Genomic DNA, 13,195 nt, shown 5'->3' on the forward strand with positions numbered 1-13,195 from the left:
AATTTACAAAAAATAAAAATACATTGAGATTTTTTTTTGGAAAAAACCTTTTATTTATATACAACTTCTGTTGTTATGAAAATTAGGCCTGAGCAAAATTAACCGTAACCAAAAACTGAACCGTACCGAACCAAAATTATTTGATCCATAACCAAACTAGAAAACATAATAATCCGAAGGGTTCCTATCTTAAAATATCGCGGGTACCCTGACTGAACCGAATTGATAACCGAATGGATACTATTGGAAATCCAAAATATAATACATATTTAAAAATATTACTTATATTTATATTTTAAATAACTTAAATATTTAAATAATGATATAAATCCAAAAACAATTTTAGTTACATTTGAATTAAATATTAAATATTCATATTTAACATATGACATGTCATCAATCTTGATAGCCATGTCATATTTGTTTTTGCAAAAACGATTGTAAAGAGAACATGTGGCAAATTACTTCGCAAATATAGTCTAGGGGATTGATTACTTTGAGTACTTTTGGGTAGATTGATTACGTTTGAGTATTTTTGGGTAAACTGAGTACAAAAATAACCAGAACCGAACTGGACCCGGTAATTTTTAGATAGTCACCGGTTCCTGACTTAATTATTCGATCTGAACCAAAATCTAACTGATCCGAACTGATTTTTGGACGGTTCCTGTTTGGTTATCTGAATTCCAAAACCGAAAAATTTGAAACCCGAACTAACTGAACTGAAACCGAACCGAAAACCAAATACTCATGTCTAATGAAAATTATGGACTAATAAAACAGAATGGGAAAAAGAGAGAAGGTTATAAATGTATTTCATCAAAGTGGATTTAACTTTTTTAATTGCAGTCCACTTAATGATAGCTTTATGGGCATATGCATGCACTGTTTTTTCTGCAAATGACAAAATATATAACAATTATGTCGACGAAGTTCACAAGCACAACTGCAAAAAGGAAAATTGTTCTTGGAAGTTTCCCTTTTTGTATAATGTCAATAAGAAAACATAAAATAAATGTCAATGGTGGGCTTTGCCTCACACATCACACATTTTCCCCAAATTTCTCAATATTATAAACTGAGAACATCATTATCGGTTAGAAAATATTAAAGTCTTTCAACAAAAATAGTATTAAAATAAAATAAAAATGATTAGAGAGGATGTAGAAAATGAGAGAACCGTTTCTCCTATAAAATTCCTCTAAGACCATTTTAGTTGTGCATCATTTTAATGGAAAATATAAAAAAAAATAAGAGAATTTTCTTTAAATGATGCATCATTTTAATTGAGAAAAATGAAAATATAAATAATATTCCTTCATTGAAGAAATAAAGACAACTATTGGAGCAAATCTAAATTCATTTTGGATTTGACATCATTTGAAGGAAAAATTAACAATCGGAAATATTGTAAACTCAGTTGTTAGCTGCAACTAAAATAATCTCGGTGGCTGGTTTGAATTGTAAACTGGATCTATGCTACTTTTATGACTGAATATATGTAAAGTTCGGTGTTTGCCCCTAACGAATGAACACACTGTCTCTGCGAAAAATAATAATGAATATATACCGTATACTATTTGAATCCTATTCAGCCTATAATGCTTGAGTTTTTCTCAGTACTTTTATTTATCGTATTTTAACAGTTAAGTCCTTTGATGTTTGCAGATGACTGGTTCGTCATCCTGAGAAGACATGGAAGAAATTTTCTTTGACTCCAAAAAGCAGTGGGGATAAGAAAGCCTTTTCCAAGCTTCCTTACCCCACAAAGGAAACATTTGCTCATTATCTAAAATGTACTGGCCATGGTACATAAGCTAAAGCTGCAACAGCCACTGAGAAATGGGGAAGGAACGTGTAAGTCGACTTATCACCTTTATATATGTATCTATTACAAGTTCATTTTATGGTCGATAATTGATGTTTTTATTGGCAATTCTTTTTTGCATGTCTCTTAACTTCTGCAATCACTTTCGTCTTTTTATGTGTGTGAATGTTTGTCGCATCCAGCTGATCTAAAACGGAAGTGGGCTTCATATGGGTTTTGGGTAATTGATGTGGGCTTCACGTCGTCACCTGAAAAGCAAGCAGCTGGCCTATTAGTCAAAACGACGAGGTATTGATTAATGAAGCTATATCAGCTTCATCGTCATCACAAGTCAAGTTGCAAGCGAGTGTAACAGAGTTAGTTAAAGATCAGAGTAAAGAGAATCAAGAGGAGAAGAGTCTTATCTCGGAGACGATCGCGACGGAGACGGTGGAGAGCTGATCGCGATCTATCCAACGGAGAATCTGATTACCGGTGGTGTATTTCAGAGGTAGTCTTTGCACATAGAACTCGGTGTGATCCGTTTTACTTGTGTTGAAAGATACCGAGACTTTGTACTTGATTCAAACGCTTATAGTGATCAGTTGAGAGCTCCGATCTCTCCCCGGACAGTAGGAAACGAAGTCCGGGTTAACAAATCTTGTGTGTTGATTGCGTTTACGTTTTCTTTACTCGTTTACCTGCAAATCAAACAACAACAGCATCGATAAGATCTCAAATCGTATACTGAATCGAAAAGCTAAACCTAACAAGTGGTATCAGAGCACGGTTATAGTGCAGGGAGTGATCGCGAGTGATCGTGATCCAGGGCGCTGATCGATCCTAAGTTTCGGTTGATCTGTGTGGTTTGCAAGCTCGGTTACGATGGAGGCAGTTACGAAGTTTGAGATGGAGAAGTTCGATGGGAAAGGTGACTTTGGGATGTGGAAGTTCAAGATGCTTATGCAACTTGAATTGCAGGGACTCGGTAAAGTGATGCAGGTTGAATCAGGAGAAGGATCATCTGAGAAAGATGATGCAGATTCTAAGTTGCAAGCTAAAGAAGAGGATCCTGATCCTAAAGCCAAAGAAAAAGATACTAGAGCAAGAAATCTAATCTGTGCGAGTCTTACTAATATTGTGTTGAGGAAGGTGATGAAGGAACATACTGCAATGGGAGTTTGGAGAGCACTTGAAGCTGACTATCAAACTAAGACGTTGCCGAATAGAATCTATCTGAAGCAGAGTTTTGCAAGTTTCAAGATGTCTGAGCAGAAGTCTATTGAGGAAAATCTAGATGGATTCTTGAAGTTGGTAGATGATTTGGCAAGTCTTAACATTATGGTTTCTGATGAAGATCAGGCTATTCAAGTGCTGTCAAGCTTGCCTCCTCAATACGACTCCCTTGTTCATACTTTGAAGTATGGTAACAGTAAGGAGACGCTGACCTTGAAGGAAGTCACGACATCAGCCTACTCTAAGGAAGCTGAGTTAAGAGAGAAGGGACTTGTAGGAAAGTCAAGCTCAACTGCTGAGGGACTGATTGCATCTAATGCAAACGGGGAGAAGCGTCAAAATGGAAAGAAAGGGAGAGGAAGAAGTAAGAGCAGAGAAGGTGGATACAAGAAAAACTCAAGGTCACAGACTCCAGCAAAACCAAGAGAGTGTTGGGTTTGTGGTCGTGAGGGTCATTTCAAGCGAGACTGTCCAGAGAGAAAAGATGGAAACAAACAGCAGAATGCCAATGTTGCGCAGAGGCAACAACCAATGATCTTGACAGCAAGTGTACATGACACTCGTGATCAGTGGGTTCTGGATTCAGGTTGTACGTTTCACATCACTCCAGACAAAGAGGTTCTGTTTGACTTTGAAGAAGTGAATGGAGGGAAAGTGCTAATGGGGAACAACACTTATAGTGAAGTGACTGGTATTGGGAAGATGAAGATAGTGAATCCAGATGATAGTGAAGTGATCTTAACTAACGTGCGCTATATGCCTACAATGGGAAGAAATCTGATTTCATTTGGGCAGCTTGAGAAGAGTGGGTGCAGTTATGAGGGATCTGGATTCAATATTACTTTTTCTAGAAATGGAAAACGTGTGATTACTGGAACCTACAAGGAAGGTTTGTATTTCTTGAATGGGAGTGTTCAGAAGGGAACAGTCGCAGTTGCTAGACCTGAGATCGATACTACAAAGATGTGGCATTCACGGTTAGGTCACATGGGACTAAAGTGTATGAATGAGCTGGTAAAAGGAGGATATCTTGATGGTAAAGAGGTTCACACACTCGACTTCTGTGAGGAATGTGTCTTAGGGAAAGCTCAGAAGCAAATTTTTCAAGAAGGGAAGCACGTTTCTAAAGGACCATTAGAGTACATTCATTCTGACTTGTGGGGATCACCAGGTCTCGAAGAGAGTCTTGCAGGATGCAAATACTTCATCACGTTTATTGACGATTATTCAAGGAAAGTTTGGATTCAGTTCTTAAGAACTAAGGATGAAGCATTTCAGAATTTCAAAGAGTGGAAACAGCTTGTTGAGAACCAAACAGGGAAACGTATTAAGTGTCTGAGGACAGACAATGGTTTGGAGTTCTGTAACAAAGCGTTTGATGGGTTATGCAAGAGCTCAGGGATTAAGAGACACACTACTTGTTCCTACACACCGCAGCAGAACGGAGTGGCAGAAAGGATGAACAGAACGATTATGAATAAGGTGCGAAGCATGTTGGCTGAAACAGGTTTTGGGAAACAGTTTTGGTGTGAGACAGCATCTACGGCAGTGTATCTGATTAATCATTCTCCTACGTCGTCATTGGATTTTAAAATTCCTGAAGAGGTTTGGTCGGGTAGGAAGGTGACACTTAAGCATCTTAAGAGGTTTGGGTGTGAAGCGTTTGTGCATACTGTTCAAGACAAGATGAGTCCTAGAGCTACGAAGGGTTATTTTGTTGGATACCCTCAGGGAGTTAAGGGTTATCGAGTTTGGTTACCAGATGATGGGAAGTGTACTGTCAGCCGAAATGTGACATTCAATGAAGACAAAGTGTTCAAGGATAAGGTGGAGTCAGTTCCTAAGGTTTCTAAACAAGACAAGAAGGGTAAAAGAGTGTCATTCAACTTTGATAAAACATTTGAGGATACAGAATCAGGTGGAGTTACATCAGAGGAAGTGAATGATTCGTCTAGCTCAGAGGCAGAAGATACAGACAGCTCAGAGTCTGATTCAGTTGAACAGGGAGAGGCAGAAACGTCATCAGAAAGCTTGAGTGATTATGTGTTGGCCAGAGACCGAGCTAAGAGGAATATTAAGAAGCCATCAATGTATGAGGAAGGAGGAGATTATGTGGTTGCGTATGCGTTGCTGTGTGCTCAGGATATTGAGATAGATGAACCTAAGACTGTGGCTGAAGCTAAAAGAAGCAAGTATTGGAAGTACTGGAAGCTAGCTATGAAGGAAGAGATTGATTCTTTAGCAAAGAACAAGACTTGGCTAGTGGTTAACAAACCAGGAAAGAAGAAGATTGTGGGTTGTAAATGGATTTTCAAGTATAAACGAGGGATTCCTGGAGTTGAACCTCCAAGGTTTAAAGCTCGATTGGTCGCAAAAGGGTTTACTCAGATCGAGGGTATTGACTACAACGAAATCTTCTCTCCAGTTGTAAAACATGTGACTATTCGGCTTATGCTATCAGTGGTGGTTAACTACGACATGGAACTAGAACAACTAGACGTGAAGACTGCATTTCTACATGGAACTCTGGATGAGGAAATCTATATGAGTCAACCAGAGGGGTTTATTGAGAAGGGAGACGAGTCTAAAGTGTGTTTACTTAAGAGGTCATTGTACGGATTGAAGCAGTCTCCTCGACAATGGAACCAAAGGTTTGATGAGTTCATGAAGAGACAGGGGTACAATCAGAGTGTTCATGATCCATGCGTGTATTTTAAGGGAAAGACTTTGGAGGATAAAGTTTTCTTACTGCTCTACGTGGATGACATGCTGATTGCATCGAAAGATATGAAGAGAATTCAGAAGTTGAAAGAAAGTCTAAGTTCAGAGTTTGAAATGAAAGATTTAGGCAAAGCTACTCGTATCTTGGGGATGGACATCATACGTGACAGGAAGAAAGGGATTCTAAAGCTTTCACAGGAGAAATACTTGAGACAAGTATTGAAGAATTTTAACATGGAAGGAGCTAAACCAGATGTGACACCGGTTAGCTCGCAACACAAGTTGAGAAAGTTATCTGATAAAGAGATCGTGGAAGAAGCTGACTACATGGATAAGATACCCTATGCTAGTGCGGTTGGAAGCCTAATGTATGCAATGATTGGCTCTAGACCTGATTTGGGATTTGCTATTTGTCTGATCAGCAGATACATGTCTTAACCAGGAAGAGCTCACTGGGATGCTGTCAGATGGGTTTTTAAGTACTTAACAGGAGCATTGGATATTTGTCTAACGTTCACTAAGCAAGAAGTGTTTGAGATTGTTGGTTACAGTGATTCAAATTACAATTCAGATTTGGATCGGAGGAGATCGGTTTCAGCTTATCTTTTTCAAGTTGGTGGGAACACTGTCAGTTGGCGAGCCACACTGCAGTCTGTAGTTGCATTATCAACCACAGAAGCTGAGTATATGGCTCTCACTGAAGCAGCGAAGGAGGGTAAATGGTTAATGATGATTTGTGATGAATTGGGGTTCAGTTTCAAGAGCTACAAATTATATTGTGATGCGCAAAGTGCAATATGCCTAGTTAAGAATGCAGTTCACCATGGCAGGACTAAGCACATGGATACTAAATACCATTTCATCAGAGATAAGGTTCACGAGGGTTCCGTTAACCTAATCAAGGTCCATACTACTCTAAATGCAGCTGACTTCCTAACGAAGTGTTTACCTGGTCCGGCGTTTCAGAAGTGTCTGGAGCTGGCCAAAGTCCTCGCCTGATTGGATGAGGTGGAGATTGCAGTAACCTTGTCGATTTGGTTACCTCGCAATCAAAGAAAGGAAACGGGTTAGTTTCTGGGATAATAAGTCGACAAAAGCTAAATCGTATGGTAAAATACGATTGAAGAAAAACAAAGAGAAAAGGAGTTTACCTTGCTTGAAGAGTGAGAAGACAACTGCAGATCGGTGAAGGATCTACACTTGTTTATCGGCTGCGGTAAAGCTGAGAAGTTCGATCGGTTGAGATTGAAACTGAGGAGAGAGATTGGGTCGAGATGTGATGAAGGTTTCGTCAGGAGAGTTTATGATTGGTAAGGTTGGGTGGAGTTCACGACAGGTTGAGAGGTCTCTGGTTTCGCCTAAGGGGGATCTAGGGTTTCAGACAGCAGATCGACAAGGTGGAGTTTGTGAATGTTTGTCGCATCCAGCTGATCTAAAACGGAAGTGGGCTTCATATGGGTTTCGGGTAATTGATGTGGGCTTCACGTCGTCACCTGAAAAGCAAGCAACTGGCCTATTAGTCAAAACGACGAGGTATTGATTAATGAAGCTATATCAGCTTCATCGTCATCACAAGTCAAGTTGCAAGCGAGTGTAACAGAGTTAGTTACAGATCAGAGCAAAGAGAATCAAGAGGAGAAGAGTCTTATCTCGGAGACGATCGCGACGGAGACGGTGGAGAGCTGATCGCGATCTATCCAACGGAGAATCTGATTACCGGTGGTGTATTTCAGAGGTAGTCTTTGCACATAGAACTCGGTGTGATCCGTTTTACTTGTGTTGAAAGATACCAAGACTTTGTACTTGATTCAAACGCTTATAGTGATCAGTTGAGAGCTCCGATCTCTCCCCGGACAGTAGGAAACGCAGTCCGGGTTAACAAATCTTGTGTGTTGATTGCGTTTACGTTTTCTTTACTCGTTTACCTGCAAATCAAACAACAACAGCATCGATAAGATCTCAAATCGTATACTGAATCGAAAAGCTAAACCTAACAATGTGTCTAAGTAACTGACTTCTCTTTTCCAAACATTTCTCCTTCTGAATATATCCAGAAGTTACTGAAAGAAACTGCACGGAACCATTTTTTGTATCTTACGGTTCTTTTTCTTCTTCCATGGCTCTGTTTCTCTAAGTACTACGTTTCTTCCTCCTTTTGCAGGTTTTCCGTGTGGGTCTTTGGCGCTTGGATGAATTCTGGTATTACAGTGTGTTCACACTATTCATGCTTCTCATGTTCGAGTCAACAATGGCAAAAAGCCGTCTGAAGACGTTAACCGACCTAGGACGAATTAGGGTGGACACTCATGGTGTATGGATGTGGACGTTTGTGATTAAGTAGCACACAAGTTTTCCTTAAAAGATTGCTTTAATATTGCTGTGTCTGAAAAAGTCGAATTTTAGGTGGGCAAAGCTCTTAGGCACTGGTCTGCTGCCAAGAGATGTTGTGTCTATTGGGAGGCAGTCTACTGGTTTATTCTGGAGGAGAGGATAAGACAGTACCAGCGGACATGGTTTTACTTTTCTTATCACATGAGCTGGCTTGAAACGTTGCTGTGAGTTGTTGTGGCCTTAGTATACTCCAGCCCAGATTGGAATACATCTTGGCCCAAGCTATTGACAAGTCCATCACTTCTCCTTGTGCTACAAAATATCAGAGAAGCATGTGAAGGAAGCGAGAGTCTGTTACGAACAGTGACTCCACGCAAGAGAGTCATCTTCTTTGTGTGACTTAGAGAGAGAGAGAAAGATCAAGAGAGAGAGAGCTTCTCGGTTATCTCTTTGTATTCTGATATTCTCTTCTCTGTTTCTTCACCTTCTTATATCTTGAGAGATCTATTGTAAACACCTTCGATCGGTTTGATCGGTAATAATGGAAAGGCCGAGAGACCTTCTTCTCTCCCGGTGAGTAGCTCTCTTCCACATCGGAAGAGGAGGTGAACACCGGTCACCAAAAATCTGCGAACTGATTGTTGATACAGGTTGAATCGGATATCAATTCTCAACAGTTGCGTCATGACATTATAGGAGAAATCGTCGCCAGAGAAGCTGCTGTCTCAACAATGGATTAGTACAACAGCATCATTTCATGCAAGGGGGCTACACATCTCCTCTAAGGACTATATCGTGTCTCCCAAGCAACTAAACCATCACCAGGGTTTCGGCCGCTTTATGGTCCAAACTGTTTCTTTTCAAGTTTTCATTTCTCATACCAAAACTAACTCGGTCCATAAACAATCAATTTTAATCTCCCTAAAAGGCCTACTTACAACACGAACAAAATCAGTAATCAAAAATACAAATTTAACAAAGACTAATAATTATACTGACCCATAAATCATTTAACTACAATAAATAATTGACATCCACTATATATGAAATAATATTATCCCCTACCACACTATCATCTATTTCCTTACACCAAATTCAAGTTTAACTAGGTGTTTTCCTGCACCATGTGCAGTAAAAGAATTTTAAAATATTTTAATAGATAAATATAAATTATATTTATTTTTTTATTAATATTATAAATTTTCTTTTTTTATCAATATTTTAATATAAATTTGATATAACTGAACATTAAAATTAAGATAAAAACAATTTTGTTTAAAATTTCAACTATTTTGGAACAGAGGGAGTAGTTATTACCATATTTTAAAAAGTTTACCAAAAATATAAATTAACCTTAAATATAATTGTTCATATCATATTTATTTATAAGACATGTCATCAATTTTAGTAGCTATGTCACAATTATTAATCTAAGAGTTTTTCTGCACCATGTGTAGTGATGAATTTTTTAAAAGTTAAATTTTATATTTTAAAATGTAATTTATTAATATTATATATTTTATTATTTTGACCAATAATTAATATAAATATCATTAATTAAGCATAAAATTAAGAGAAAATATTTTTTTTAAAAAATTATATTTAAGAATATATATGTATATATATAAAGTTAAAATCTTAGATAAAAAAAATATTTATTTCATTTGGTTAAATGTATTAAATCAACTTGTAAAAGATTACTAAAAACATATAAAATTGTATGGTTATCAAAAATTAAAACTAAATAATATTTATATAATTTGCAGATACCTAAAAGAAACTAATGATATTACGATTTAAATTTTTAAAAAAATACAGAAATTTAGAAAATTTTAGATAACAAAACTTTTATAATTATAAAGTAAAATTATATAATATTTCCAAATTAAAAATGTCATATTTGAATATATTTATTTTAGTGATAATTTGTGAGTTATTAACATATTCTATAAAGTTTACCAAAAATATAAATCAATATTAGATGTAATATATGAGTTATTGCCATATTCTAAAAAGATTTCCAAAAATATATATCAGCATTAAATATAATTGTCCATGTCATATTTAACCATATGACATGTCATCAATCTTAATAGCCACGTCACAATTTTTTTGTGAAAATGATTGTAGAGAAGACATGTGGCAAATCACTTCTCAAATATAGACTAGGATACCAAACATCTAGATCTGGGTATTCAGGTCTTCGGATTGGATTCGAGCCGATTCCTTTCAGATCCGGATCTTTTGAGTCTTAGATATTTAGATTCAATAGGTACTTCTAATTTTTTGGTTGGGTTCGGATCGTTTGGGATCTATAATTAAATAGTTGTAACATATCCATTATTTTTGGGTCCACATTGGGTCTGGATCGGGTTCGGATATTTAGAATCTAAAAAACAAGAAATATGTTAATTTCATCAAATTTAGTCAAAATATGTCATACATATCTAAATTTTTACAAAATAAATTAAAATAAACTATTAAAACTAAAATAAAACATTTTTTAAATTCTAAATTTTACATTTAAAGTTTCATATTACTTGAAAATTTTACAAAAAAATAATAAAGATTTTTAGCAAAAAAATATTTCAACTAAATCATAAAATATATAAACTAGAACACAACAAAACATAGTTTTGAATATTCATGTTTTTAAGTCGGGTATTAAACGGTTCTTATCGGGTCGGTTCTTTTCAGGTCTAAATCTATTTGGATCGATTCTTTTTGGTTCTGGTTCTTTCGGATATAAATATTTTGGACCCAATAGATACTTATAAATTTTCGGTTCGGTTTTGGTTCGGATATTTTTGGGTCGGTTCTAATTTGAGTTTTCTAGTCGAGGTTAAAAAGAAAATTTATCTAGAAATATGAAAACTACTTAAAATAAACAAATTTATTTTAAACGACTTATAATATAAAACAGAGAGAATAATACATTTGTATGTTACGATTTTTTTTCTTCTTTTTTCTGTCAGCTGGCGTTTTTTTTTCAGAGTTTAGAAGTTCAAAATATATTTATTTGTTGGCCAACAAATAAGATAATACTTCTATCTACATGAAAACTAAGATAATACTGGTGTGTGTTGGAAGGGGCTAATTTGGTAATGATGCACCCATAGTTTCTGCAGAACTTGATTTTCCGCTGCACTATTATTAAGTTACAAAAAAAAAAACTAAGATAATACTGTAGTATTTTGGTTTCTAGTTCTAGCCAATTGTTACCCTTTAAAACCAGCGAGTGACACAAGAAGAAAAAATCTTGCTAGGATGCGATCACAGCGGAACACGTGGAGGATGGTGATTAGATCGACCAAGTGAAAGACATGCAACTTTTGTAGAAATATATGAGCAGATATGACGTGGGCCAACACAAATCTGACGTGGCAAAAGGTAGACTTTGATATAGATTCTCCAAAAACGCAAGTTGATAAACTTTAGAATGTGGCAGCGACCTACGGAACCTTTTTGTTGAAATTCAATGGTTTACTGACACGTCGTTGAATCCAACCTTCCTTCGCTTTTCCTTATCCACACGTACAAACTGACTGGTCCGATTCCTGATCATGCAGAGTATACTGAGCACATACAATTAAATCTCTTTGTTGATAAATTGTATTGTCTTTTTATTTATATATCTCTTTAGTTTCTGTAACCAAACCCGGCTTGTGTTTGTCGGGTGGTTTTATTTGGACCCGGATTTCTTTATGTTTGGGTCTTTTTCGGTTTGGGTTTTGGACTCGTTTTGGTTGTACTTGGGCTTCGGTCTTTTATAATAAAATTAGACGGAAAAAAAAGATTCTGGGAAAGAAACAAATATCAAAAACCAAGCAATCTAAATGACAGCTTTCTCCATATCTAGGATAAATACTGGTAAATAGAAAGAGACGATTTCTTTATTCATCTTGACGTACACAAAGAACACAGAACATAGCTGTTCTTTGTTGATCTAAAATGTATAACTCGTGTAAAAAGATAGCTGTCATCTTAACATTTGCACACAAAAATAGCTGTCAAATACATGAAGTTCTAAAATATTTTTTGTCAAAAAAAAGGGAGTTCTAAATATTTAATTTAGGTTTTGACTCGTTATCATTATAAGAACTAAGAGTAAACGACCAAGATGAAAAAAATATATTATTTTGTCAAAATAATAATTTAGGTTTTCCGTTTACTCTTAATTTTTTTTTCTTTTCACAAAAAAACTAAAAGTAAACGAAAAGATGAAAATTATTATTTTTTCAATCAAGTAGGATTATATTTCGTCTTGGTTATACTAGTTATTATCTAAACAGAAAAACATTCATTATTATTTTAAGTTTGATGAGAGTAACATTATATTTTTAATAAAATTATTTTCTCCTCTGTTTTTCACTATATATTTTTCACATTTTATATATATATCTATTCGGTCAGTATATAAAAAGACACAATTATTACTCTGAAATAAACGAATTATCCCTTAAAATTAATTGGAAATCATTTTAAATTTCTTTTAACTTTTAGTAGTCCTTTCTTTTATGATATAAATTACAGGTCACTTTCAACTATGTAAAATTTTTGTGGTTATATGTAACTTAAGATAGATTGTGAACATGAACTTCCACAAAGAAAATGATGCTCTATAAATAAATGAAGGTTGTCAATACTATTATTTTAGTCTCTTAATTCAGAGTAAGTTAAATATATCATTTAAAATAAAAAATTTTACACCCAGACCAATTATAAATTTAATATAATATATATTTAAACAAATTCTACGTATTATTTAAATTCAGTAAAATACAAAAAAACATAACTTCAATTAAGGTTTTTATATAATAATTAGGTGACTCTTTCATGCTCATGCATAGATATATAATTTAAAACTTTTAAATTAAATTATAATTAGTGAGTGTGTCATTTTTATTTTTTATCACTAATTTAAACAGACTCATATAGATTCTGCAAACTAAACTGGTAGCTCCGGATTTATATGGATAACAAACAAAAGTTGATTTCTTGCATTGCGTGCGAGACTATCTGCTATGTTTTGTCTTTTTCACTTATATTAATGTGTTTTTTTGAAATTAATTTTAATTAAATACACTTCATTCACTTCTC

The 13,195-nt window shown here is 35.3% G+C and overlaps 1 long non-coding RNA gene across 1 annotated transcript; it reads left to right on the plus strand.

The window, feature by feature from the left end:
* Positions 1–7,788: 7,788 nt before the first annotated feature.
* Positions 7,789–11,585, plus strand: LOC130496610 (uncharacterized). Its single transcript, XR_008935769.1, has 2 exons — positions 7,789–8,938; positions 11,362–11,585. It is a non-coding gene; the product is annotated as an uncharacterized LOC130496610 (long non-coding RNA).
* The last annotated feature ends 1,610 nt before the right edge of the window (positions 11,586–13,195 follow it).

Source organism: Raphanus sativus, chromosome 6 (genome assembly GCF_000801105.2).
Source record: "Raphanus sativus cultivar WK10039 chromosome 6, ASM80110v3, whole genome shotgun sequence".
In the NCBI taxonomy this organism is placed as follows: Eukaryota; Viridiplantae; Streptophyta; class Magnoliopsida; order Brassicales; family Brassicaceae; genus Raphanus; species Raphanus sativus.